This window comes from Hermetia illucens, chromosome 2 (genome assembly GCF_905115235.1).
Source record: "Hermetia illucens chromosome 2, iHerIll2.2.curated.20191125, whole genome shotgun sequence".
NCBI classification, from domain to species: domain Eukaryota; kingdom Metazoa; phylum Arthropoda; class Insecta; order Diptera; family Stratiomyidae; genus Hermetia; species Hermetia illucens.
In genome coordinates, this window is record NC_051850.1 from 52513967 (window position 1) to 52539358 (window position 25392).

General features: G+C 46.6%; 1 protein-coding gene across 2 annotated transcripts in view; it reads right to left on the minus strand.

Annotated features, from left to right (window-relative positions):
* LOC119649995 (UPF0489 protein C5orf22 homolog) overlaps positions 1–24952 on the minus strand; it is a 94215-nt gene extending 69263 nt beyond the window's left edge. For both annotated transcript variants that reach the window (XM_038052456.1, XM_038052455.1), the window contains exon 1: positions 24848–24952. The gene's annotated coding sequence lies outside the window, so the exon portion shown is untranslated. The remainder of the gene's footprint in view (positions 1–24847) is intronic.
* Between the last annotated feature and the right edge of the window lie 440 nt (positions 24953–25392).

Sequence of the window (25392 nt, forward strand, 5' to 3'; positions counted from 1 at the left end):
AAAAAACATTCTATTCGAAAGCGTGGATAAGCGACTACCTCATCACTAACAGCGAAGTTGAAACCAAATGTTTTCTCTGTTCTGCACTTTCTGGGAGTTGTACGTACATGAAAAGTGATTGCCGCTGTTACTTGGATATACCAAAGTATCATCAACTCGTCACCAGCGTCAGAATACGGGCCAGATGCTCGTAGTCATGTTGATAAGAAAGGCGAAGTGCTAGTGAAAAAGTCACACATTAAAAAAGGGTGACAACTCCATTGTGAGTTATGCCATGGCATACAAAGGACCACACTACCACTATGTTAGCAGGAAGATCACTTGGGAGAAAAGACACCTAGAGATGACCTTGATCGACATGGATGTGCCCCAATAATAGCTGAGGCATAGGAAGTATCAAAGAAGGGTGCAATTCGCGTTGGATTTTTCCTCTTCTCTTCCGAGTCATCCGGTTTATGAATTGTACCCGCAGTGAGGTTGACTAATTCCGTCTAAAAAGTTAAAGGGAAAACAACTCAAAGGCCGAAATAAAGATCTCAAAACCAACTCCATCTGAGCAAAACTTATCACGAAAAAAAAGAAGGGGGACCTTATTCAGATAGGCTGACTCCACTACCAAATGGGGAAAAAACTAAAGAAGATGCTCTCTTCTTGGAAAATCAAATTGAACAAGATTCTGAAAAAAAATCTTTGTTCTGCTCTGACTTCTTTGACGTCAAATTTAATTTCTGATGAAATTATTTTGAGATAGAAAGGAGCAAGTCCCAGCTGATTCGGAAAAAATGAAGACGTGCACACTCTGCGTTATATGTCTCAGTCATATCCCTTGAAGCCGATCGATATGAGCCAATTACGACGCTATATGATGTACTCCCTCTGCGACATTTCAGTAATAATTAAACTCTGCAATGTTTACCCTTGCGTCATCGAAAGACTCGTCCTGGCTACATCATAGAGATAACACCGCTGGATATTGATCCAAAGTGATGACATTCGCTTGGCCTTTTCATCCACTTTTTTTTGTATTAAGCTAATCTACCCTGACGTCATTGCTAATCCGTATATCTTTGCAAATATTTGCCCCATCATCGGACAGGCATTATCCTTTTTCTGTTTTTCTTCCATTTATTCCTCTTTCGCGCTAAACCGTCCATCCGGGAAATAATCAACCGCCGTCAATAATTAAGGGTGGCAATCAGGACTAGCTTTCCTGAATTATTATAAATTTATGGAAATATTCCGCTGACAGACTATAACCACTTCGGATATCACTCCTCCCTATAAACGCGTATACATAGGGTTTGTGCATAATTGAGATGGCTCCAAATTCTCTTTTGATATCCAACGCAAGGACAGACCTTTCTCTATGACATCATGTTATCAACAACAATATTTTGAACAAACACACGCAATACGATTTCCATGGTTCCTAGCGAACCTTGATTTATTCAATTCTTCCATTCATGTTTGCAGGCGAAACTTTCCACTTGAGGGTGTTTTGCTTTATCCAACAAAACAAAATTTCCAATCGAAACCGTAAAGCCTCTTTAAAATTGCACAACATGCGACGATTGCGGCGCATTTACAATACAAGGAAAGCAGCCGTGGGCGTTAGATTTATGTCCTTCGTTTGCCAAACTCTTAAAACTTGAGGTAAAGGATCGCATGGAACTCAGGAGGCTTTGTAGAGGCGCTTTCGTTGAACAAGTGTATTTTAATCCCCTTTCAGTACTGCCAGCGATGACATCAAGGCCCGACAGGCGTTTAACTGTCTGCATCGCCCATGTACGGTATCTACCTTCATACATATGTAAGTACATATTGTTGTATACTCGAATACATAGCCCAGCTCTACTTAGGCCATGTACCCACTTATACAACAAATAAATTTGGGCAGAAAATTTATAACAGACCCAGTGCAGCCTACGCACAGCAATTTCCCGACCATCCATTCATTCATTCATTTATCCATCCATCCATCTATCCACCCCCGTTCGAAAATTCCTAATCTTATTTGTCGGATGGAAACAGTTTTGCCTTTGTGAAGGGTGAAGGACGCTTGGAAAACATGCTTCAGATGCGTGTATAGTAAGAGCTGGAAGGATGAATGGAAGCGTCCTGCCCCATTCATGAAAAAAGGGTCCGCACCATCATCAAAATTTTCCTCGCAACCCAATCGACGCAATGATTATGATGCCTACTCTCCGAAAAGGGCTTGCGGGAACCGGGACGGAGACGGGTGCTCAGAGCATCTTTGGTAAATCTGGGAAACGTTTATTGGTTTTTCGACCTTGGAAGTCATTAAGAAACCTTGGGGAATTCAAGCGGGGGTGGTTGTTGTTCGTTTTCTGTAGGCATAATATTATCATCTTTATGATGTATACACATATTTTGGTGGGATAAAGTTCTGAATTTCTACTTGAATGCTAGATAGATGAACGAACTTTAAAATGGCGCCTTCCAATTTTCTGTATATTTGTTGCGTAGTTAAAATATGTCACGTAGAGAAAGGGGCGCCCAAGTTTACAAATCCATCAGTTGTGATTTTAGAACGTAGATTCAGTGATTATCAATTCGGAACGGTATTTTAGAGGATCAATACTTTTAAATGTAGTCGACCATGGTTTTTATTACTCTGATCTCGTCCTTTCATTCTTGGGCCGGAATCTGAAATGCATTGATGTACATAGTGCCAGGCTTTTGTCCTGAGATAGGCTATCGGCTAAACAATCGTATGATGCTTCTAGGACACTGAAATGAAACTAGGTTTATTCAGTTTATCAGCACACAGCTCCCGCCTTAAAGAGGCTTGAATACAACGTACCATCGGGTTCCAAATGTGTTCCCTCTAAAATATGGCCGAAAGCAATTGGTGCCCTCCGGCAGAGAGGCGATAGTTATGTCACTCCCACCTTCTACAGAAGAAGAAATTATGACAGGCATCATCAACCACTTCCTTTACAGTAAATAGAGTCAAATGACCCGGTTTTATGCAGGTAAGGCCAGAAATAAGTAGTTGAGTTAGGTAATAGTCAATCCTACTGTGTTTTCAAAGGCGTGCGCCTCTGATAAATTGTACGATCCATCTACCCCTCGATTCACTCTCCCAGGATTGCTGCTTTGTACTGAGAGTCTAGTCCTCTCTTTCCAAAGAACCGCTACCATATCTTCTCCAGTTTTTTAAAATTCTCCGCAGCATGCACAATAGTCAGAATAATTGGCAGACGTTATTCGTATTGCAATCGCTTACGGTATATTGCTACTAACGTCACCAGCGCACCCTTCAATACCGTAAATAAGAATGAACTAAACTGGCGCTCATTAGCGAATACCATCTTCTTGATGCAGGACCTCCGTTGGAAGCTAATCATAAGCATAGTTCTGAATCTATTCAATGAAGCTCATCTTTGAGTCTACCATAATGCCAAGGTATCATTTCATCAACGTTGGACTAGACCGTGATATCAACTTGCAGATCTGCGGAAGTTCTTTTTTTGACCATAATGACCACTTCGGCTTTCTCCAGAGATAGGGAAGCAAGTATCAGTGGATGATCCGAGAAGCCCAATTACCGCTGTGGTGTTCAATTTTGATATCACAGACTCTCAACACCATGACCGATGTGGTAAGAGCAAGGAGGCAAAGTCCGGCCGGCTCAGATCTTCAGAGCCAACTCATAGCATTCATGAAGGAAACCAGCTCCCCAACCCTGCAGCTAGGAATCTCTCTCAGATCCTCAAAAAATGGTTTACCTAGTGTCCATAACCTGGCTCTAACTAGATCTGGGCAATCGTAAAGGAAGTATCTGAGGGTTTCTTGCTTTACTCCGCAACTTCGGGAATGCAAATTATAGGGTATGGTATGGTAAGTTTGTCGACATGATCCCCTATATGTCAATGCCCCGTGCAGGCCGCCGTAATCTTGTATGAAACAAAAACTCCCGCGATTGAGTTTTATTATAAACAGACCGAATCCCCCTTGACTTGGCGCCGATGGTGAGTTTTCGCCATCCAAGGCCGCTAAGTAGTGCGAGTAGATTCCACCCTTAACAGTCCAGCCACCGAAGGGCTGCAAAGAGCCCCGCCTCGCCAATTCGTCAACCTGCTCAATCCCCTCTATGTCCCTATGACTAGGAACTCAGAGGAGGGTGACCTTGAGCGTGCCGCTCAAACTGTTCAACACGTTTCTGCACTACCCGTCCAACCTGAAGGATGTCGCCACTGAGTTCAAAGCCTTAATAGCCGCTTGGCTGTTGGCCAGAGCGGCTATATTATGCGTGAAGCTCAAATTAAACCTCAGCTACCAACAGGCTTTCAGTATCGCCAGCACTTCCGCTTTGAATACACTAGCGATTCCTGGGAGAGGAGAAAACTCCCGCACCAACTTCACAGACTATCTTTGATCCGTCGGTGAAAAATACTGTCACAGCCTTGCTCTGGAAAGTTCACAGCAAAGTTTCTCCTAAAACTCGGTCTACGTATGGCATCACTTCACGATACAACGTATTTAATGTGAAGGTCTAGGAGATGAGGTGGGATCATCTGCCGGGCAGGACTACAGAGCCCCGGTAACCCCTGCACACGCGGTGCTTTGAATTTTATTAAGCTTCGTTCTATTGTACTTTTTGCTTAGCGCCTGCCACCACACAATGAAACCGTACCTTGGAATGGGAGGAACCACGTTACATCCAGAGAACCATACTCAAACGGGAGGGCCGGAGTGTAGAAGATTATACAGGCGTTCTTAGTCCTCACGTTTATGTTCAATCTCCAATTTAACTTTGGATCAAGTATTACCCAAATACTTTACATTGAAGGAAATAACCAAACTTCGTTCATTTAGCCGGGCGAAGTAGAATTACAGTAATCTTGCCTTGTAATAGCACCAGCTGCACCTTGGTTGGATTTATAACCGCATCTTACCGCTCACAGGCACACTTTCCCCAACGTTCCTTCCATGATTTCACTGATAATCGAAGAAAACATTCCTGACACAAATATCACCAAGTCGTGGTCGAACGCCCGCCCTTCACCCCGCTCCTATCAAGTATGCGTAGAATTTCGTCCATCACTATCAACCACCGGTGCTGTGAGATGGCACCACCGTGAGGCGCAGGTCACGCTAGTTTTTAGCACGGATATTATTACGTAAGATAAACCTCGAATCCCATACTCGTTAAGGTTTCCTTGATGGCGGTGTTACTAAGGTTATCCAATGTTCCCTCAATATCCAGGGAGGCAACTAAGGTGTACTGTTTGTACTGTTTCTGCGAATTTAAGATAGATGTGCTGCTAGCTCACCATAATCGTCCTTAAGTAGATGTCCAGGGCGCGCTCTAGGGTTTTGGAATAAAAAGAAGCCTTATTTGTGATCACCACCTTAATGGGTGGTGGGAGCCGGAGGTAAGTGTATAAGCTGTGGCCCACCTCCTGATGTGAATTCAATCAAAAGAAACCTTATTTGTGATCGCCGCCTTAATGGGCGCTGGGAGCTGTAGGTAAGTGTAGAGCCTGTGCGACGCAATTGGCGAAAAGTAAGGAAAATTTTAAAAATACTCTTTAACACTTTTAAACGGCTTTGACCCACCTCCTGGTGCGAACTCCATGAAAAAAGCTTATTTGTGATCACCGCCTTAATGTGAAAAGTGTGAGGCTGATTAGTCGAAAGGCCTTCGCGAACTCATGCCCGCGCCTGTCCCTTTTCGGAATTTGGTACATATCTCCGGTAAATCTCGACAAGGACAACTATTTCTTGCTAGTTTTGTGGCATTACTGGCATTATGCCACCTGGACCTCCAGCAACCCCAGCGATCCCGTCCAGGTGCCTTTCGACTTTCTAAGAAAGGATCGCCTCCTATGTTACTTGGTCAGAATCTTACTGACTCTCGTAGTTTCACTGGTACTTTCAATGTTGTGACAAAAGCCGAACCAGGACAGCCATTTAACAGTCTTAATAGACGGCTGTCTTTGTATGGTTACTAAGATTTTTACCTGTAGACCTGTTGAAGGCAGCTTCCTGAGGTTGCACGGATTATTCCAATACGGTTACAGTGTCTTTTTGCTGTATTTAGCCATGCACGAGACTTTAAAGATGGTTTAGGATGCCTTTTCCAGAGCTCCGATCTTTGACTCCAGTTCATCTGTCGTATCAGTGTTATCAATTCGCGCACTCGAGAGTTTGCTCTTGATAATTCCACTAAACTTTCTCCAGTCGATTCTACTGGGGACTCTGAAAGGTTTGAAGATCTCTGCAGAAAGATCTAGATTGAAAAGCATCCGTGATCTCTGGTCAGATATTCTCCAATTCTCCACCCTAAGAATCGCATTGTCGGTTAGCAGGGTAATATCAAGGACCTCGTCCCAACTGTCACAGTTCTCCAAGCTGGGAGGATTAGTATACTGCCCCTGCTAAACATCTCTTTCGTTGATTTTTGAGCTGCTCCAAAACGTATTCTTTGCATTGGCGTCGCAGCCTACCAATATGTTGGGCTTCTTTGCTGCGATGACAGACGTCAAATATTGCAGTCCTTCTGGCGGAGCTGATCGGTCATGACCCATATAAGCCAATGAAATATACACATTCTCTCTATTAGTGCGACATTGATTTATCTGCGTTACCTCTCCTCCTGCTCGCATGTTATAACATGGAGCCCACGAAGCACCAACACTAGGCCACACTTCCAGACCAGTTTGCTGCTGGCAGAACCACCATCAGCATAGCGATTCCTGGCCACGTCGCTGAAGGAATTCGAAGTTCGTGCCCCGTCGGCCGACTGTTGCTGACTAACTGTTTGCAGAGGCTGCGTTGCATTAGACTTTGGCGAGCGAGCGAGGTCCTTTTCATCTTATTCGTCAGGGCTCTGTTGGACATCCGCTTGTTTGCTGGTTTCCGGTGATCGACATTATTGTTAGCACTTACTTTTGAGACATCAACGGTTTCGGATTAGGAGTACTATAGCTGGTACTCGCCACACCCAGCCCGATAAGAGCGAGAAACCATTCTGCCGCCTCGACCCCCGATTGGTTCCAGCACAGTAGCGCTACGGGTGACATCGACTGTACGTACTAGCCTCGATGGCCGGATGCCAGCAGCTCAATTTCCGACGATGCACATGGCATCATTATCTGAACTTCTTCTATCATCGTTTTTTTTCTTTTCGTTAAATTGGAATCCATGTCCTGGTCCCACGAGCAGTCCATGAAATATGTCCAACCTAGCTAACTCGGCCTCCAGGATAAAGGTCTTATTTGAAACTGAAAGTGCGCAAGGTATTCAGAGTCCGCATACTAAGCACCCCATTCGCCACACAACTCTTGGCGTACGATATTCCTTCTTAGCTTGGAGTCCTGTTAGTACCTTTTCCAGTGCAAGGAAAATCATCCCGGGGCTGTTATTTTTGCTCACCCGTAAGCTGCTTGTATTTCGAGCCTAGATGTAAGCGATGCAAGGTTAATTGGAGTCGCACGTATATAAGCTCCTATCACGATGCTCCCTTGAAAGCAAAAACCCGGGTTTTTTTTCTGGTATCGTTTGCCCTTAGGTCGTTACACTCGTGTGCATATTCACTTGCAAAAAGTGGACCATGCTTCTTGACTTTTTACTTCCAGCATCTCTTCTTTATAGACTCGACATTGCCCTGAACCAGAAACGTAGATCACTTCCTCTTTCTACATATCGCAGAAAGCATAACGTTTTTCCATACACAAATCTAGACCTTATGTTCAGACCCACCACACGCCAAGTACTTCTCCTTTGTATATATTGATTATGTTCCCATAGGGGTCAAGCAGTGTACTGCAGGATAGACTGATGCGGAACATAGCTCCCTGAGGCCAACCTATCTTTCTCTAAGGATGAGTTGTCTCTCCTCTGGGACGGTGTGTGCCTTTTCAGGGGCCAAGCCTCTCGTCTACCAAGACCGTTAGTGAGTGGTGATAGCCACACCCTGTACGAGGTGACCCTACTATTAACAAAACGCTACGGATCTAGACTGGGGAGTCGAAAAACACCTCCCCCAATCCAGGGTGTCATGCGAACCGTGCCAATTGGATAGTTTGCAGTCGGGGGTAACTGACTGTATTCGAACGGAGCCTCACTGATACCTGGTCGCCTCAGTGAGTAAGTTAGATCTTACCGTACTACGGGGGGCTATGGCACGGCGGACCTCTTAACCCCCATACTCGTGGGAATCAAATGAGTACAAAACTGGAAAAAAAAAACAAAAACCAAAAAAGCGGGGCCCCGTACCGCACCAAAACTGGTTAATCAGGCGGAGGCACGTCTCCGAATTACTGAAAGCCAGGTGACTACACCCAAGAAGGGAGAAGTTGGGACGTCAAGTAGTGGATCCAAGGTGAGCATTGGTATACTGCGAGGACTACAGCTAACGAACACCACTGCTCAAAGAGCAGGGACTAGCAAAAGCACGTCTGAGATAAATATAACAGACGTCAGGAAGGAGACAGGTCTCAGTGGCGCCGGGGTTAAATGGTACCTGCGCTATCTGAAGGAAGGCCTGAAACCAGAAGAGGCCCTTAAAAAGGCTCAGGACAGACCTAAGCCATCTCTACCGGAGCCGAGAAAGCGGGGAGCAGCAGAGATCAGCCCGCATGAAGGGAATGCTCCCAAAAAACCCAGACCTGAACCCACGGGAGGAGAAAACCCGGGCAGGTCAGGAGTGAAGGCAGGACCCAGGAAGCCCGGCATTAGCTATGCTAGTACGGTCAAGGGCATTCGACTGGCCATACTACCAAAAAGGTTTCCCGAGCAAATACTCACTCGGGAGGAACAGGAAATCATTGAAGAACTTGTCGTCAAGCAGATGATCAAGGGTTGGACGTCGAAACTGGTGTTCACCGGGATACGCTTTCGACCAGGCCTTATACTGGTGGACTGCGCGACGGAAGGTACCGCAGAATGGGTCAGAACCATAATTCCTAGATTGCCAGGCTGGGAAGGGGTGGAACTGTCAACATGTGCTGGAGATGATATACCAGGAGCCCACATGGTGACAGTTTTTCTCCCAAAGGCCGCGGCAATAGTAACAGAAGACCTTATGAGACTCCTAATTGCTCAGAACGAAGATCTCCATACTCGACTATGGAGAGTCTTCAGAAGCAAGGTGGAGGGAAAGGGTAAACTCCTCACGATCGGGGTAGATGACCGATCCCTAGAGGCAATTAAACGTCGGAGTTGTCATATCAACTACCGATTTGGCAACATACCCGTGCATGTGCACAAGGAAAAGCCAAGGAAAGAGACCTCGGAGGAGGCATCGGGTGGAAAACTTACCGAGGTCCCTGAAGAAGTCGCGGAAGCCATAGAGGCGGAAAGAACGGGATCAACCAGGGAAATAGACCTGCTGCCCAGTGAAGAGCAGAAGCTGGACGACATAGACCTAGGACTGCTAGGGCTCGGGGTGGACAGCGACGCGCAGGAAAGCGCCATGTCGGAGGAGGAGGGTGACACTCCGACAGTGGAGAAGAGCTCCAAACAATAACGGAGCCAATGGCCAGCACTAGGATAGCCCAGATAAACCTCCACCATGCGAGAGCTGCATCTGCAGTGATTGCAAGGGCAAATTCCAGGGAGAACATTGGAATAGTGCTGGCTCAGGAGCCCTGGGTGTACCGGGGGCAGATTCGTGGTCTGCAAGGAGGAGACATGCAGGTAATTTGGGACTCCTCTTGTAAAAAACCAAGAGCTTGCATAATTCTCAAACGTAATTTAAAATACATATGTCTTTCAGAGTTCTTAACCGGGGACCTTGTGGCTATCCAAGTCTCATTGGAAGCCGGGAGGAGCACTCGAGAGGTAGTTGTAGCATCGGGATACTTCCCAGGAGACGAGAGCCGGGCTCCACCGGAACAAGTCGCAAAGCTGACGGAGTATTGCGAGGAGAGGGCGTTATCACTTCTTCTCGGCTGCGATGCCAACGCCCACCACGAAGTGTGGGGAAGCAGTGACACTAATCGTAGAGGAGAGTACCTTCTCGAATTTATTCTTAGTAATAAGTTAGAAATATACAACGTAGGGAACACTCCAACATATGTGACCAGCACCAGACAAGAGGTACTAGATATAACTCTAGGAAATACCCTAATGAACGGGATGGTCAGGAATTGGAGGGTGTCGGATGAACCCTCAATGTCTGATCACAGGATAATCAGATTCGACATTGAGGGTAACTCCGAAATAAAAAGAATAATAAGGAATCCCAAGAGAACGGATTGGGAATCCTACACAATGCACCTGAGCAACAAAATTGCCCACCTTCAAGGGAGCGGTGACATCAGGAGCGAATTAGAATTAGAAACGGTGGTGGAAGACCTCAACACAATCGTCATTGACGCATATGAGGCCAGCTGTCCGGCCAAGACAGTCAAGTCATCAAGGGATGTACCATGGTGGAACAGGAACTTAGCCAGAATGAGAACGGAGGTACGAAAACTCTTTAACCGGGCAAAACGAACCGGGGACTGGCGGAGGTATAAAAATGCACTGACTGCGTATAGCAACGCCATCAGGGAAGCGAAACGATACAGCTTTAGGGAATTCTGTGAAGGGATTGAACAGATCACAGAAGCAACCAGGCTGTACAAGGCTGTAGCCAAAGACGGGGGAATATCCTCTGTCTGCTTGAAAAAGGAAGATGGGACATTCACCGAGAATGAGGAGGACAGGGTACACCTGCTTCTCAGAACTCATTTCCCGGGGTCCTACCCCTCGGCGGCAAGCGACAATAATCTGCCTGGCACCCCAACAACGAATAAAAGGGGAAGGAAAGAGAGCTGGAAACTAGCAAAAGAGGTATGCTCAGAAGCTAGGCTAAGATGGGCAGTGGGAACCTTTCAACCAATGAAATCTCCCGGAGCAGATGGCATTTTCCCAGCACTTATCCAGAGAGGCCTAGGAATTATCTTAGAGTCTCTTCTGAGGGTGGTAAGGGGGAGCATAGCACTGGGTTACATACCAAGGGCATGGAGACGGGCAAAAGTGGTCTTTATTCCGAAGGCGGGTAAAAAGGATCCTTTTCACCCTAAATCTTTCAGACCAATCTGCCTAACATCGTTCGTACTCAAAACGGTGGAGAAGGTCATAGACAACTATATTAGAACTAACGTTCTAAAGCGTAATCCCCTACATAACTGTCAACACGCTTACCGGGCAGGACGGTCAACTGAAACTGCTCTGTATCAGCTGACAGGGGTACTACGGGACGCCATAGAAACAAAAGAAATTGCACTGTGCGCGTTTTTGGATATCGAAGGAGCATTCGACAACACATCGCACACAGAGATACAGGATGCCCTGAGCCGCAAAGGAGTGGGAAACACCCTGGCACTCTGGATGGGCAAAATGCTAGAAAGCAGACAAATAGAGATACAAACAGGTACAAATTCTATTATCATGAACACCACTCAAGGCTGTCCACAGGGCGGAGTACTATCGCCGCTGATGTGGAGTATGGTAGTGGATGAACTCCTGGACGTGTTAACTAATACTGGAATACAAGTCCAGGGCTACGCGGACGACATTGTTCTAATCTGTAGGGGCAAATATGAAGATACCCTATGTGATAGAATCCAAACTGGATTAAGGGTTACTAGTGCCTGGTGCAGGAAGGTGGGACTGCGGATCAACCCAACCAAAACCACCATAGTACCATTCACTAGGAGGCGTCAGCTGGATCACCTGGAAGCCATAACATTACATGATATGGAGGTGAAACGAGAAACAGAGGTCAAATACTTGGGAATCACGCTAGACCAAAAATTACTCTGGAAGACACATGTCGGAAACACTTGTCGGAAAGCCACGAGGGCTCTGATGACTTGCAGATCCATAGCAGGAAAAAAATGGGGTTGTAGCCCGAAGATACTACTTTGGATATATGCTGCAATAGTAAGACCAATGATTACCTAAGGAGCGGTAATCTGGGCAGAAAGAACCCAACTCAGCACACAAGCCAGGGAATTACATAAGCTCCAAAGGCTGGCTTGCGTGTGTATCAGTGGGGCAATGAGGACATGCCCAACGGCATCCCTGGAGGTCCTTCTGGGATTAACTCCTCTCCATCTGCACATACAGATGCAGGCAAGGAGATCAATATTCAGGATGGCCGGTAGCATGAGTGAGGCGGGGAGCTGCCTAAATCGAAGGAAGATTGATATCCTTTCGAGGCGGTATCCCGAATTACTGATACCGAGGGACAACATGACAACGAGGTTTCACTTCGATAAGAAGTTTGAAACACGTTGGAGTAACAAGGCAAACTGGGAGAGCGTGGCTGCGACATACGGCTTAAACCAGCAACTGATTACTTGGTACACTGACGGATCCCTCACAGCAGAGGGAGCGGGTGCCGGTGTCATTGGTTCAAGGAAAATTTACTTTGAGCCAATGGGCAGGTACACTAGCATATTCCAGGCGGAAATTTACGCCATAGACAAATGTGCCTCCTTTAATCTGCAAAGGAACTACAGGGGGCAGAACATAGCTATTCTCACCGATAGCCAAGAAGCGATCAGGGCACTTAGGTCCAACCAGGTGAACTCTAAACTGGGATGGGAATGCCTTGAGAGACTGAATAAACTCGGCTCGACCAACAAAGTCTGGATACTTTGGGTTCCAGGCCATGCTGGGTTGGAAGGCAATGAGGCAGCGGATGAACTAGCCAAGAAGGGAGCAGGGATGCCTTTACACGGGCCAGAACCCTTCTGTGGAATCTTAAACGGTTTCATGGCTATGAATCTAAGAAACGAAGAGAAACGGTTGAGGGAACTATATTGGGCGGGCCTACCAGGGATGGAGCAGTCCAGGGTGCTTATTGGGGGATACGAACCCATGCGCACAAAGGATTGCTTAAACCTCACCAAAAAGAACCTCCGAATCATAGTGGGAATTCTCACTGGTCATTGTCGGCTGAACTACCACCTAGGAAAGCTAGGGATATCTACGGACACTGCCTGCAGGTTCTGTAAGGAAGAGGACGAAACCTCTATGCACGTCCTGGGACAGTGTCCGGCACTTGTCCAAAGTAGGTCGATACACCTGGGAGAACACTTTATACCAGATGCAAAGCTGAAACTTCTGGAAGTGGGGAACATACTAAAGTTCCTAACGGTACTGGCCTGCTTGAGATACTATGATCAACAGGCACACTATAACAAGTAAAAAGGGCACAATAGTTCTTCAAGGACGCGGTGCGACTTTCCCTTAACAGAATAATAATAATGTTCCCATGAAATGATGATCAGTGTTTTCTCTCTGGATTTGGCAGACGCAATTCCTGTCATCGGAGGAACACGTGCATGTGATACCGTTTGATCCCCTTTTCGACTTCTTTCTTGCCTGTGAAAAACGTAATTCCGGGGGTTTAACCTGAGTAACTTCCATGAAGCATAATCCCACGGAATATACTAGAGTACACCAGAAATATTTTAAGAATCACAATCAGATAATTAAGAGGTGCAGCTTCGCAATGCCACGTATTGTGCCCACAAGGAACTCATAAGCGATATGGGCCTAATCAAAACCACAATGAAACTCCCACAAAGGAGCCAACCCAAGGATATATGCGGTAAAGGGGCTATCCTGGTTTCTCATGGTACCAAATAACCTCCGGTATAACTTCATGGCAAGAGCCACTTCCAGTGAGTCCCTTTCAGACTCAGCTCACCTCGAGCACGTAGACACACTCCCCCCAAGTCGAGAAGGAAGTCTACAAGGAGTAATTTTGAGGTGGTTCTTGTCCCTTATCGCATAGCGTATATAGGTTCGAAACAGGAAACAACTGATTTCTTATTGTCTTCTTATTATGTCAGTCCTTTTCCCAAGTTCGATAAGGATATTGCCAGCTTAAATCGGTTGGATCGATTTCACATCTAAGCCAGTAAATTTTTTCCAGCCGTTATGAACTTCTCGAAGAAATTCCGCAGACGACCTTCCATCATGCGACTTGTCTGAGACCGTAATTTTTCCCTTCTCTTTTAGTTTACTATAGCTGCTGGCAATACAGTTGACCTGAGCTTTGTTATGTCAGAATTACTATAATTATTTTACTATACTTACTATAATTATTGTTGTTACGGCACCAATACGCATAACCTACACAGAACTAAGCCATTTAAATATCTTGGGTCAATGCTATCAACCAGAACTGCGTTATGAAATTACTTTACGCATTAGCGCAACCTGGATAAAGTGGCGTTCCACAACTGATATTCATTGTGATCGCAGTGTGATCAGCCCAGTCCCCTTTATGGTTCTGAGTGTTGGCCGACTAGAAAAGACAATGAACGGCGTCTCGCGGTAATATAAACGGAGACGCTACGTCAGACTGGTGGTGTAACACGCCTTGATCACATCCAAAATGAGGATATCCGCAATCGAGATAGGGCTACACCGACCTTGAAAATAATGCGAAAGGAAAATTGGTCTGAACATTGAAGTTGATGGTAAGTGACTAAAAAAGTCGCTCAAAACAACGGTGGCTTGCTATCCTGACTGAAGACTAGCTCCAGGTCAAGCTTTTGATAAAATCAAATGGCGCAACCAATCACGACGAGCCGATCCCGATTGTGAACGGGACAAAGGCAAAATAAAAAGAAGAAAATGACCAAAGGGCGCACCCAAAAAGTGAACGAGTGGTCATGAAACTTGACAACCTTACCATCTCGTGGACGTCAATCGTGCCCTGTCCTCAACAAAGGTAAAGAGTATAGTGCCATGGTACGCTACAAAAGAGATAACCTGAATCAAAGGACTAAAAATGTAGGACACAAAGCACATAATTAGAGCGGAACAAAAGAACTCATCGTATTGGATAAGTAGCTAGTGGACTAGCTGATTTGAGCATCTTATACTAGAATTCCTACAAAATCTTTTGTTCGCTCTTGCTGAAATTTTCACTTTTCCGCTATTCCCCGTCTCCGTTTCGTTCCCGTTTCGCGCAAGCACTTCTTCTAGTCAATTTTGGAAATACCAGTGAAAAGGACGCCCATCCCAGCTGAAGCGTAGATATTTTTCAAGTAAAGTTGCGGAATTACAAGGCAATAACTGCACTAATCGTCGGATCAATAGCTGCAATACATTTATATACTTCATACAAGATATGCTGACCGGCTGCATGTCAAAGGAAGTGACAGACTCGCCCTAGCATGGTGGTTTAAAGAGACCTCCAGGCTATCTTGGTTAACCACCTATGTGATGGTGGCACTACAGCGCCCAGCTAAACCATTAACTGCATATTCTCAACCTCGGTAATGAACCTACTTGCTTCAATACAGTGAGGCGAAAGGTCACCGACATTACCAGGTTGGAACTCAGACAAGGGCACTCCTCAACTGAGCTCTAAAATCTGATCCAGCTGTTGAGTGGAATCGGTCGAAAGTGCCATTTGAGCAAGTAAAATTATATTTAACTCTTTCTGGATACAAATCTGCAAACCCATATTGGATCATTCCGACTCAAGGAATAGAAGAAATGGATGTCCTAAGTCTACCTATTGGGACATGACACCCTAACATTTCAATTACCCGGAGCCGGCCTTGACAAATCGGTCTACATGGGAGCAAAGAGCTTCCACCCGATCAGCTTAACTTTCCTCCAGCTTAAAGAACTGGAAAGACTAGCTGATGGGTTCATCAGAGATACATACATCCACCGCCCCTTCCGATCACATCACGTAAAAACATAATACTCGTGTTACAATGACAGTAGAAAAATGTCCATTCTTCAAACAACGGGAAAACGTTCCGTTCTCTTCTTGTTTGAAATTTACACATCAACTCGAATATCACTCCGGCACAACACTCCGCCCCCAGCTGAAATCAAGGGATTTCCATGAGAAAACTCGTGACGTGATTACTCGACCCCAAAGACTGACCGGTGTACGTCAAAAGACGATGCGACCCTTACTCCTCCAGTGACAGGAAGGAGACCATTTTGGACTTGATCCAACGTTATAGGAGCCTACGTATGGTGTCTTCTTGGTTGCATCAGTCCTCAGCAGGACGGAGGTGCAAACTTCAAGGTCTCCAGGGAAAGAATTTACATCTTTCAAGGTTGAGAACTGACCATGGTCAAGGAAGCTTTGAAAAATGCTCTCGACTAGAACATCATCCAAGTAGACGAAACAAAAATCCTATTACCGTAGTACAAGTGTGGAAACTACTTCCTTTGCAATATCTTCAGGAACTTCAGCGATCTGGTGGTATGCTTTAGCGATATCCCAGGTCGAAAAAACACAACAGTTTGCTAAGTAATGCAAGAAAGTCTTGTATAAGAGAAATGAGGTATCGGTTCGGAGTCGTCTGTACATTCAGGTGTCTATAATTTCCATAAGGTCGCCATTCCCCATCAGTCTTGGGGACTAGGCGGAGTAGAGATGACCAAAAGCTCTTGACACGTCTACATAAACCCTAATCAAGTAGATTTTCAAACTCTATCCACGCAGCAGTGAGCTTTCGGGGTGACAAAAGTCGCACTTTCGAGAAGATTGGGGAGCCAGTTGTGTCGATGTGGTGGAGGGCTAAACATCATGCTTAATAGCTGGGAAATACCGATTGAATGCAACCCTGCAGGTAATCCACAGTTGGCGTCTCCGTAACGGACTCACGGTTAACGTTGTGAAAGCTAGACTATTACAGACAGTCAAGTATTTAGGAGTATATCTCGACTCTAAGCTAAAGCGGAAGCGTCATATCCAAGAACAATATCAGAAATCCTGCCGATTGCTCTGGAGCTGTAGGACAGTGACTGGTAAGACCTGGGACTTTCCCTAAAAAACATCAATAATGAAACCCACATTGTTGTATGCATGCATCGTCTAATAGTCGAGAATGAACTTTGCAAACAGCGGAAACTGCCGCAGATTTAAAGTCTGCTTGCTGGAGCAATGTGTACCACACCGAGCGCGGCATTCGAACCTATCCCGAATCTAATCCCACTCATTTGGAGGTGAAACGGAAAGCAGCTAATAGCATATATACGCTTGATACCATCGGAACGTGGAAACGCGACTAATCGTACGGTCAGGCATCTATCTGGAAGTGCCTTAGCAAATACCACTTGACTCTAATATCTGCCGATCATATGGTTTCCAGATTTGTTTTTGAGGAAAGATACTCTGTCGTAATCAAGGCACTCGAACATCACTGGTAACGAGGAAACTGACTCGCCAAGGGTCGGGATACACAATGGTGGGGCCAGAGCCAATATTTGGTATCTGACCATCCACTGTCAAGCCTATCTGAAGGGTGAAATTACAAGGATCCACGCAGCGGAATGGAGAAATTTGAATCTCCTCAAGCAGGCGAAAATTAAAAGAACCGATGGCTGTCAGAAAGAAGGTTTTTACAAGGAAACTGCTCCTTAAACTCCCACATGGTGAAAAATTAGGCGGTGGTCTCGGCTATATGTAACCAATGTGAGGAAGAGGAAAAGACCGCTCTGTACTTCATATGCAGCTGCCCGGCCTCTTCAAATTTCAAACGCAAATAAGCTAAGGTTTTCTTCAACGAAGAATCAGCGGCCGATTCAAGAAAAAGTCAACTTCAAGGTTCCTCTAATGATGAACGTGGAGACGCTGGTACTGGACAGCTTCGTGGACAAGTTGCCGACCTTGCACACTATTGAAAACAACTGGACACATCTTAGCGGCCGGAACCTGGAAGATCTAGAATAATCACTCACCCACCCGAATCGACATGTTCTTGGGAGCCTCACAACTATGGCAAATAATATTGCCTGGGGTCGTGATAGGACCAGCAGGCACAACAACCGCCACCTGAAATCATGCTTCGCTAGTCAAGCGCCAAGCGCTCCACAAGTAGCCACAACAGAGGATAACTTGCACAAATGTTAAAATGTTTCTGCAAAATGGAGAAGATTTGGACAGTCCCAAGACGTCTGCTCGTCATCGCCAAAATGAAGTCTCTTCAGCAGTAATACCAAAAGAGCATACAGGATTATATGGATCAAAACCACATGAAGTTAGTTCCAAAAGTCAAAGGTTCTCCCAGTACACCAGATCAGCAAACCTGCGACCAGGACGCATGCTGGACCGAACCAAATGGAGAGCAACTTACTCCCACGTTTTTTGGTCCACGGATCCCTCATTTGGGGCATAACCCGGAAGCATTTAAAACGAAAAAAGATTGACGGTTCCGTCCAGGACAGAGGCAACTCATCATCTCACCTCTGCTCTAGGAGCAGCGTGACCCAATGTGGTATCAGGAAAAAAAGGCTCCTTTAATAAGTGCAAAAACACGACAAAGGTACGGATTATATTCAAGTTTAAATCGTGTTTTTGCGATTATATGAAGGAGCGTTTTCCACCTGCTGCCACTATCGGTCACGTTGCTCCCCGGGGCAGAGATAAGGCAGCGCATGATGAGTTGCCCTTGCCTTGGGCGAAACCTTAAGTCTTTTTTCGTATAGTAATAAGTTAGCACGTCTACTAATTGCGTGTTACCACGCTCGTCCTACACTGTTAGCTAAACCTCTTCCACATAGCTTGCAATTATATAATTTTCTTCCGATTGCGCTTTGTATCATCAATGGGTGGATGGCACTTTAATTCTCATTGCATATTTCGAATACGAAATAAGTGAGAAATAGAGAGTTCATATTTTGTCACAGTTGTAGCTTAAATATTACATTTCATCACCTAACACCCCCGAGGGGACCGTCAAACGAATTCGCGACCGCTCTCTCGAACGGAAAGCATTGGCCGTAAGCACGGCCAATTGCCTCTGCAGTTTCGTCACGTCGATGGACTCGCGAGACAGCTCCGTCACCAAGCGTTAAATCTTTTAGTGAGTGATTCAGCTTGGCTGTCCCATTTACCGACAAGCACCTGATGGGCTGATTCTTCAGCCTGGCGGAGGAGCACTCGCTCAGCACCACAGACCAACGCGTCTTTGAATTTATTAGTGTTCGTCGTGACGCCCGTTAGCGCGAATTGCGCCTCCAACTGAAGAAACCACCCCTGTGATTTCCGCGGCTAAAACGGTGGAACATTAACCAGAACGGCGGTTAGGGCCTCTAAAGGCCCAGGGCCATTCTTACATTGAATTCCCGAAATAAATAGAAGCAGACACAAGAAGAAGTGGTACCCTAACTGAAAAGATCGAGGAACTCGCAAGGGCCCTTCGGAAAAAGCGCATTGATATCTGCGCTCTGCAAAAAAGTCGATGGTCTGGTGCCAAAGGCTGCGGCATTGAACGCGAACGCGGTAAAAATGGCTATATACTTCTCTATTTTGGCAACCCACACACTCAATATGGTGTTGGCATTGCATTCAGAGAGGGTTCCCGTGATGCCATTAAAGAAGTCGAACGATTTGGCGATCGGCTGATGAAGCTCACCATTATATCCGCTGATCGCACTATTCACTTCTTCACCGCGTACGCACCACAGACAGGTCGACCTGATGTCGAGAAAGATGCCTTCTGGCAATTTCTCGATGAAAAGACTTGTCACGTGCCTGCTGACGACTATATTATCATTGCCGGCAACTTTAATAGTCATGTGGGTGAAAAGGCAGACGGTAACAAGTGCCATGGGGAAAGGGGTTCGGAGTGCGCAATGAGGATGGTGAATACATGGTTCATCAAACGATTGTCTCATCTTCCTACAATTTACAGTGGGAACAATAAACCGCAAATCGACTATATTCTCATAAGAGGCCGTCATTTTACCACTGTCACTGATTGCAAAGCCGTTCGCTATGAGGCCATCGCACTTCAACATCGGCCGTTGATTGCCGTCCTGCGAATTAAGCCACCGATAAAACAGCGTGAGGAAAGCACTGGCCCGCGATGCATTGAATGGTGGCGATTTGGTGAAAAGGAAGAAACGACCTCACACTCACGATCACCGACCAATACGAATGTGGAAAAATCATGGAATCAAATGAAAGACACGATCCACAAAGCGGCCTCTGCAACCCTCGGGGTCACCAAGCTGGGTAAGCGGTACATCAACCGAGATACTTGGCTCTGGAATGATGATGTTGAAATTAAGGTCCGTAAGAAGGAACGCCTCTACTACAAATTCCTCGACGATAAAATGCTTGTTAATTGGCGAATTTATAAGAATGCCAACTGGGAAGCAAAGAAAGCAGTCGCTGTCACCCGAGCGACCCATTACAAAAATCTTTACGATAAACACTCGGGATGGTGAGAGATATCTGTATCAACTTGCTAAAAGTCGTAACGAACGTCCACAGGATATCGAACACTTCTGTTGCGTTAATGACAAGAACGGTACTTTGCTTACCAACCGTCGAGCCGCAACGGAGCGGCGAGAACACTTCGAATAGATTTCAACTGAAGAATTTGCTCATCCTCCACTTCCACAATCATTGCCGACATTTGGATGAGTTCCACCTGTCAGCGCAACTGGTGCTCAGAGGTGGCGGTGAGGAAGACGGGGCGGCAACCCTGTCGGCCAAACCAAAACCAAGTGACCGAGGAGAACCTCCATAGTGGTGGCACCGGGAGACGCTGTACTCACTTTGGTTTGCCGGCCGTGATGCAGTAGGCGAATGCTCCAAAGGCCTAATTAGGGCGATCAGACCTGAGTTTGCACGGGGACTCATCTGAAGTGGCAAATTGGTCACGAAACCTTACCAGGGGTATACTGGTACCATGGGAACCGGGAAAGCCCCTGGACTCTCATACCTCGGGTGAACTCCCGTTGTATGTGAGTACAGCTCGGTTATTTGCGGTTGGCCCGCCTAGTGGGAGCTCCATGGTGGTTGTGGTTGTGCTCAAGCGAGAAGAGACCTTCGGGCCTCGGCGTGGTGTTGCGTTTCAACACGGGTGCCGTACTCCTTAGTTCGGTAGAGATTTAGGTAATTCTTGCATCCACCAGTATGAATGCTAAGCCATGCACTTGGTATAGATTGGTACCGTTGTTGCTTGTCACAGCGAGGCTCTAATTGTGGTCACAAATTCAATCCGTGTCTGAAGAGGGGTTATCTGGTACCATGGGAACCGAGATGGCCCTCTGAGAGCATATGCTCCAGGAGAATTCCTGTAGGATGTGTTCTCGGCCCGGTTATTTGCGGTTGGCTCCCTAGTGGGAGTTTCATGGTGGTTATGGGTATGCCTACATCGCGGGTAGAGCTCCTCGGAGCTCAAGCGTGGAGTTGCGCTGTACAACTCGGGTGCCGTACTCCTTAGTTGCGGCAGAGGTGTTAGATAGGCCTCGCATCCACTGGTATGAATGCTGAGCCTGCACTCAGTATAAACCAGGACCGCTGTGCTTACATGGCGGGGCTCTGATTGTGGTCCCAAAATCAATCCGTGTCCTAAGAGGACCGTAGGATTATGCCTTCACGGTAGGTACTCACGTTAAACCCCCCAGGACTTTCATGTCAGCGCAACTGAAGTCGACAGGACCTGACGACATTGCATCTGTGCTCTGGAAAGCGAAGAGCTGGGGCCCAACACTGTGACTCAGTGAATTCTTTAATCGGGTTATTCAGGAAGGAAGAACACCGTCTGACTGGCAAGAAAGTACCACTGTTCCAATATGCAAAAAGAAAGGTTATCCCGCAGAATGTTCAAATTACCGTCCGATCCGGTTACTTTCCCATACCATGAAGATTTTTGAACGCAATCTTGACAACCGTATTCGCGAAATCGTTGACATAACCGTGAATCAAGCCGGATTTGTCGAAAACTGCGGAACTACTGACGCAATACACGCTGCGCGATTACTCATTGGAAAACACTCTAAGAAGCACGCCCTCTTTATATTGCATTTCTGGATCTAGAGAAAGCGTCTGACCGTCTGCCACACAAACTAATCTGGTATGTTTTACGACAACACTTACCACATACCAGACGAACTCGTGCGCTGGGTTCAATTGCTCTACCACGATCCGAAAAGTAAAGTTCAAAGTATGACGGGTATATCAAAACCGCTTCGTATCTCTGCGGGTGTTCATCAAAAATCTAAAATTTACCGCAATGTCGTCCGTCCTGTCGCCCTCTATGGTTCTGAGTGTTGGTCAACTATAAAAGACAATGAAAGGCGTCTTGCGGTAATGGAGACGAAGATGTTGCGTTGGACTAGTGGCGTGACACCTTTTGATCATGGGGTTGCACCGATCATGGAAAAATTGCGATAGAGGCGTCTTCGATAGTATGGTCACACAATTCGTGCTAACGAGAATTAACTCGTCAAGATTGGTCTGAATATCGAAGTCGATGGCAAACGACCAAAAGGCAGGCCTAAACAACGGCTTAATATGCTGGATGGGGATTTAAAAGCCTCGAGATTGCACCCAGATCAGGCATTCGATAGAGCCAATCGCGAAACCGATCACGACGAGCTGACTCTTGTGAACAGGAGAAAGTCTGAAGAAAAAGAAGAAGAAGAGAAGACACAAGAATAGCCAATGGGTCACCATTAGGGCTGATTGTCTTCCACCTGGCAAGTGAAACAAAGGTGTTATCGTGAAAAAATTTCCAGGACGTAAAAACTCTAGACGGTATCGTCAGAAGTCCCTTCAAAAAACTTTGTCTGCGCGAGGGCCAAGGAAAATCTATCAGCGATGAGAAGCCGAAAGAGAGAGCTACCAACCAAGCAATGTCTACTACAAAAACCAAGCCGTTCACATGGTGGTGGCTAACAATCAGCAGCAGGTTGAGATTTCGGGAGCTGCCTTATAATATCACCAACTTCGAGAAAAACGCTAGAAAACGTAAACGTCAACAACGGAGAATGGAAAATTGCTACTTACTACAATCCAATCCCGTCTAACCTCACGAGAACTGAAGGTTACCATACAGAACATGCTAACATGGGTTATCAAGGAGCAAAGATTATTTCCATTCGATGGCCATCCATAGGTCGCAATCATTGCAAGGAATCTTGGATACACAAAGGATGCTAGCAGACGACATCTGGATTCATCTTGTAATCCAATATAGTTCAGATCCAGTTGTCCTTCCCTTCTAGCGAGACAACATTCTTCCCCGGGAACATCTCCCATCCATAATCCCGTACAATAAAGGCTGGTCGGATGCATATGCATCCATGGAACGAACGCAGACAAAAGCAGTGGATTTCATATTGTAGGTCACGTCTCGCCCCATGCAAATCACGCTCGACTGATGCATAAGGAAAGTAGGTTACAGCCTCCCAAGGAAACTAGAACTCAATTGTGTGTATGCGTAGTTGCAGCGATAATTCCGCCATCATTGAAGTTCCTCCGTCTGGATCAGATCAAGAGTGTACGTGGGAAAAAAGCTATGATTCCTTTGCCTTCTTTCTTCGAATCCAAGATGGCAATTGATAAGCGTTATCAAAGCGTAGCCGTTCTCTGAACGCATAGGCAACATTTCATTCCAGCACCGTCGACTGTATAGAAGCAAACCCAAAACTGGTCAGCAACCAGCGTTTAAATCTCACCCGGACAACTATTTCTCGTTTCCAATGGAGTCGTTTGTTGTTTTGAACTACTTCGACCGTCTGCAGCCAATTCCGCCTTTCCACAACTGCACCATTGTCCACGCCAGGCCCAGACTCTGTCCCATAGTTACATTCCATCACTGTCGCCCCGTTTCGCACAGGCAAATCGCTCGATTCATTCATGACCGCCTATCGCGGCAAGTTTATGAATGGAGCCACTATCGTAGCGCGTACAACCTTTTTGCATGCAGCTCTCAAGACGGGCATCGTCGCTCGCAAAAGAATTCGCGCCCGGGCCTGAACCACTTTGGCGGCCATTGTAGCTGCTTAGCCCGTGCGTAGGCGTGCGATTTATGAGGCCCTCGGCGGTTATGTAGATTTGCCTTTGATGTCCCCCTTTCGCCAGGTGAACCTGTCGACCGCCCCGACTGGTTCCACGCCGTTCTTATCAGCATCCTGAACACGGCGCGGCCGAGACGTGTAAGGTCGCCCACACGACCCTGGGACAGGTTCGCCGCGCCCTGCCGCCCGCCGCTGGAGCCCCCATTGTCGCCCAGGTCAATAATTCGGCAACCGCGGGCAGGCAGGTGGGTGCGGACGGAATGCGAAAATAGAAACGCGGCCTGGACGCGCCCCGCCACGCCACGCAAGGCTCGCAGGAACCCACAAAGCATCCCATCAAGCGAACCCAACGAGCTGCCACTTGACAGCTCAGTTACTATGGCGATGCACGGCCCACGGGGGGAATAAATTTCATTCATAGAAAAATTGCGGGGGCGACACCACCACACGCCAGGCCTGCCTATATACACACGGCCATCCGAGCGGCGTGCACGTGTACAGAAAACATGAAGGCATGAATTCGTGCGCCCGCTCCCGCCCGCAGTGGAGGTTCCAACACGCTGCAGCCCCTTCCATTGTGAAATCCCAACGGAATTCAGAAGCAAGAACTCGCGGCCATTCAAGTTAAGAGAGCGAGCGCGGACGCCGTTGTGTACGGCGAGAACCTTTTCTGAATAGGCAGCGCGAGACGGTTGAATGAAAAGCCACCCGAGAAGGTCAAATCGCGGATGAATGGGAGCGACAGAGACGGGAGAGTACCTCGCCCTACGCGTGCTACACTGTTGCCGTTTTTCCGCGAGGGACTCGTTGTTATGAAGAGACAAGCGGAAAACTCTTCAAGCCGAGATCTCGTAAATAAACTAAAATTCGCCGTGACGTACTGGACAGTTTACAAACTCCGCGGCGAATTGAACGGTGGAAACAAACCGACGAAAGTGAGCGAGTCAGAAGCTAAGAGAAACAATGAGACTGAGAGCGGGTGGGATTGTTTGTGGCGGATTTAATCCCCAAAATAAGACAAAACCATCTAGAAAACAAATCCACTGAGTTTTCAAGGGAAATTCCCACTCACCTTAAGGCAGATACTTATTCAGGAAAACACAGAACTCACACAAGCCACTTGGAAGGATCACTTTAGGCCACAAACCAAATTACACCTGACATCACTGAAACTGTCAAACCAGTCGAATTCAGGCATTGCCATGTAAGGGAATTTCCCAGTGACCGTTAGTATGTCAATAGTATAATTAAAGGCTTGAGTTGACTACCACAAGGCAGCCGGGAAACAAGATCTTATTAAAATTAATTCGTCGATCTTATGCGTTGGACAGGGACCGGTTTCCTGGAGAAGAGTCGCTACACCATCTATTATAGCGGTCATCCAATAAACCATGTGTTCGGAGTAGGTTTCTTAGTCAGCCAAAAAATGAAACCTGCTGTTATCGGCTTTGAAAACATAAGCGAACGGCTATGCACTCTGCGCTTGCGAGGCAAGTTTAGAAATATAAGCCTCATTAACGTCAGGCCCCTACAGAGGAGACTGCAGAGTCGGAGAAGGATACCTTCTACGAGGCAGTAGAACGAACCTTCGAAGCCGGCCCCAGATATGATATCAAA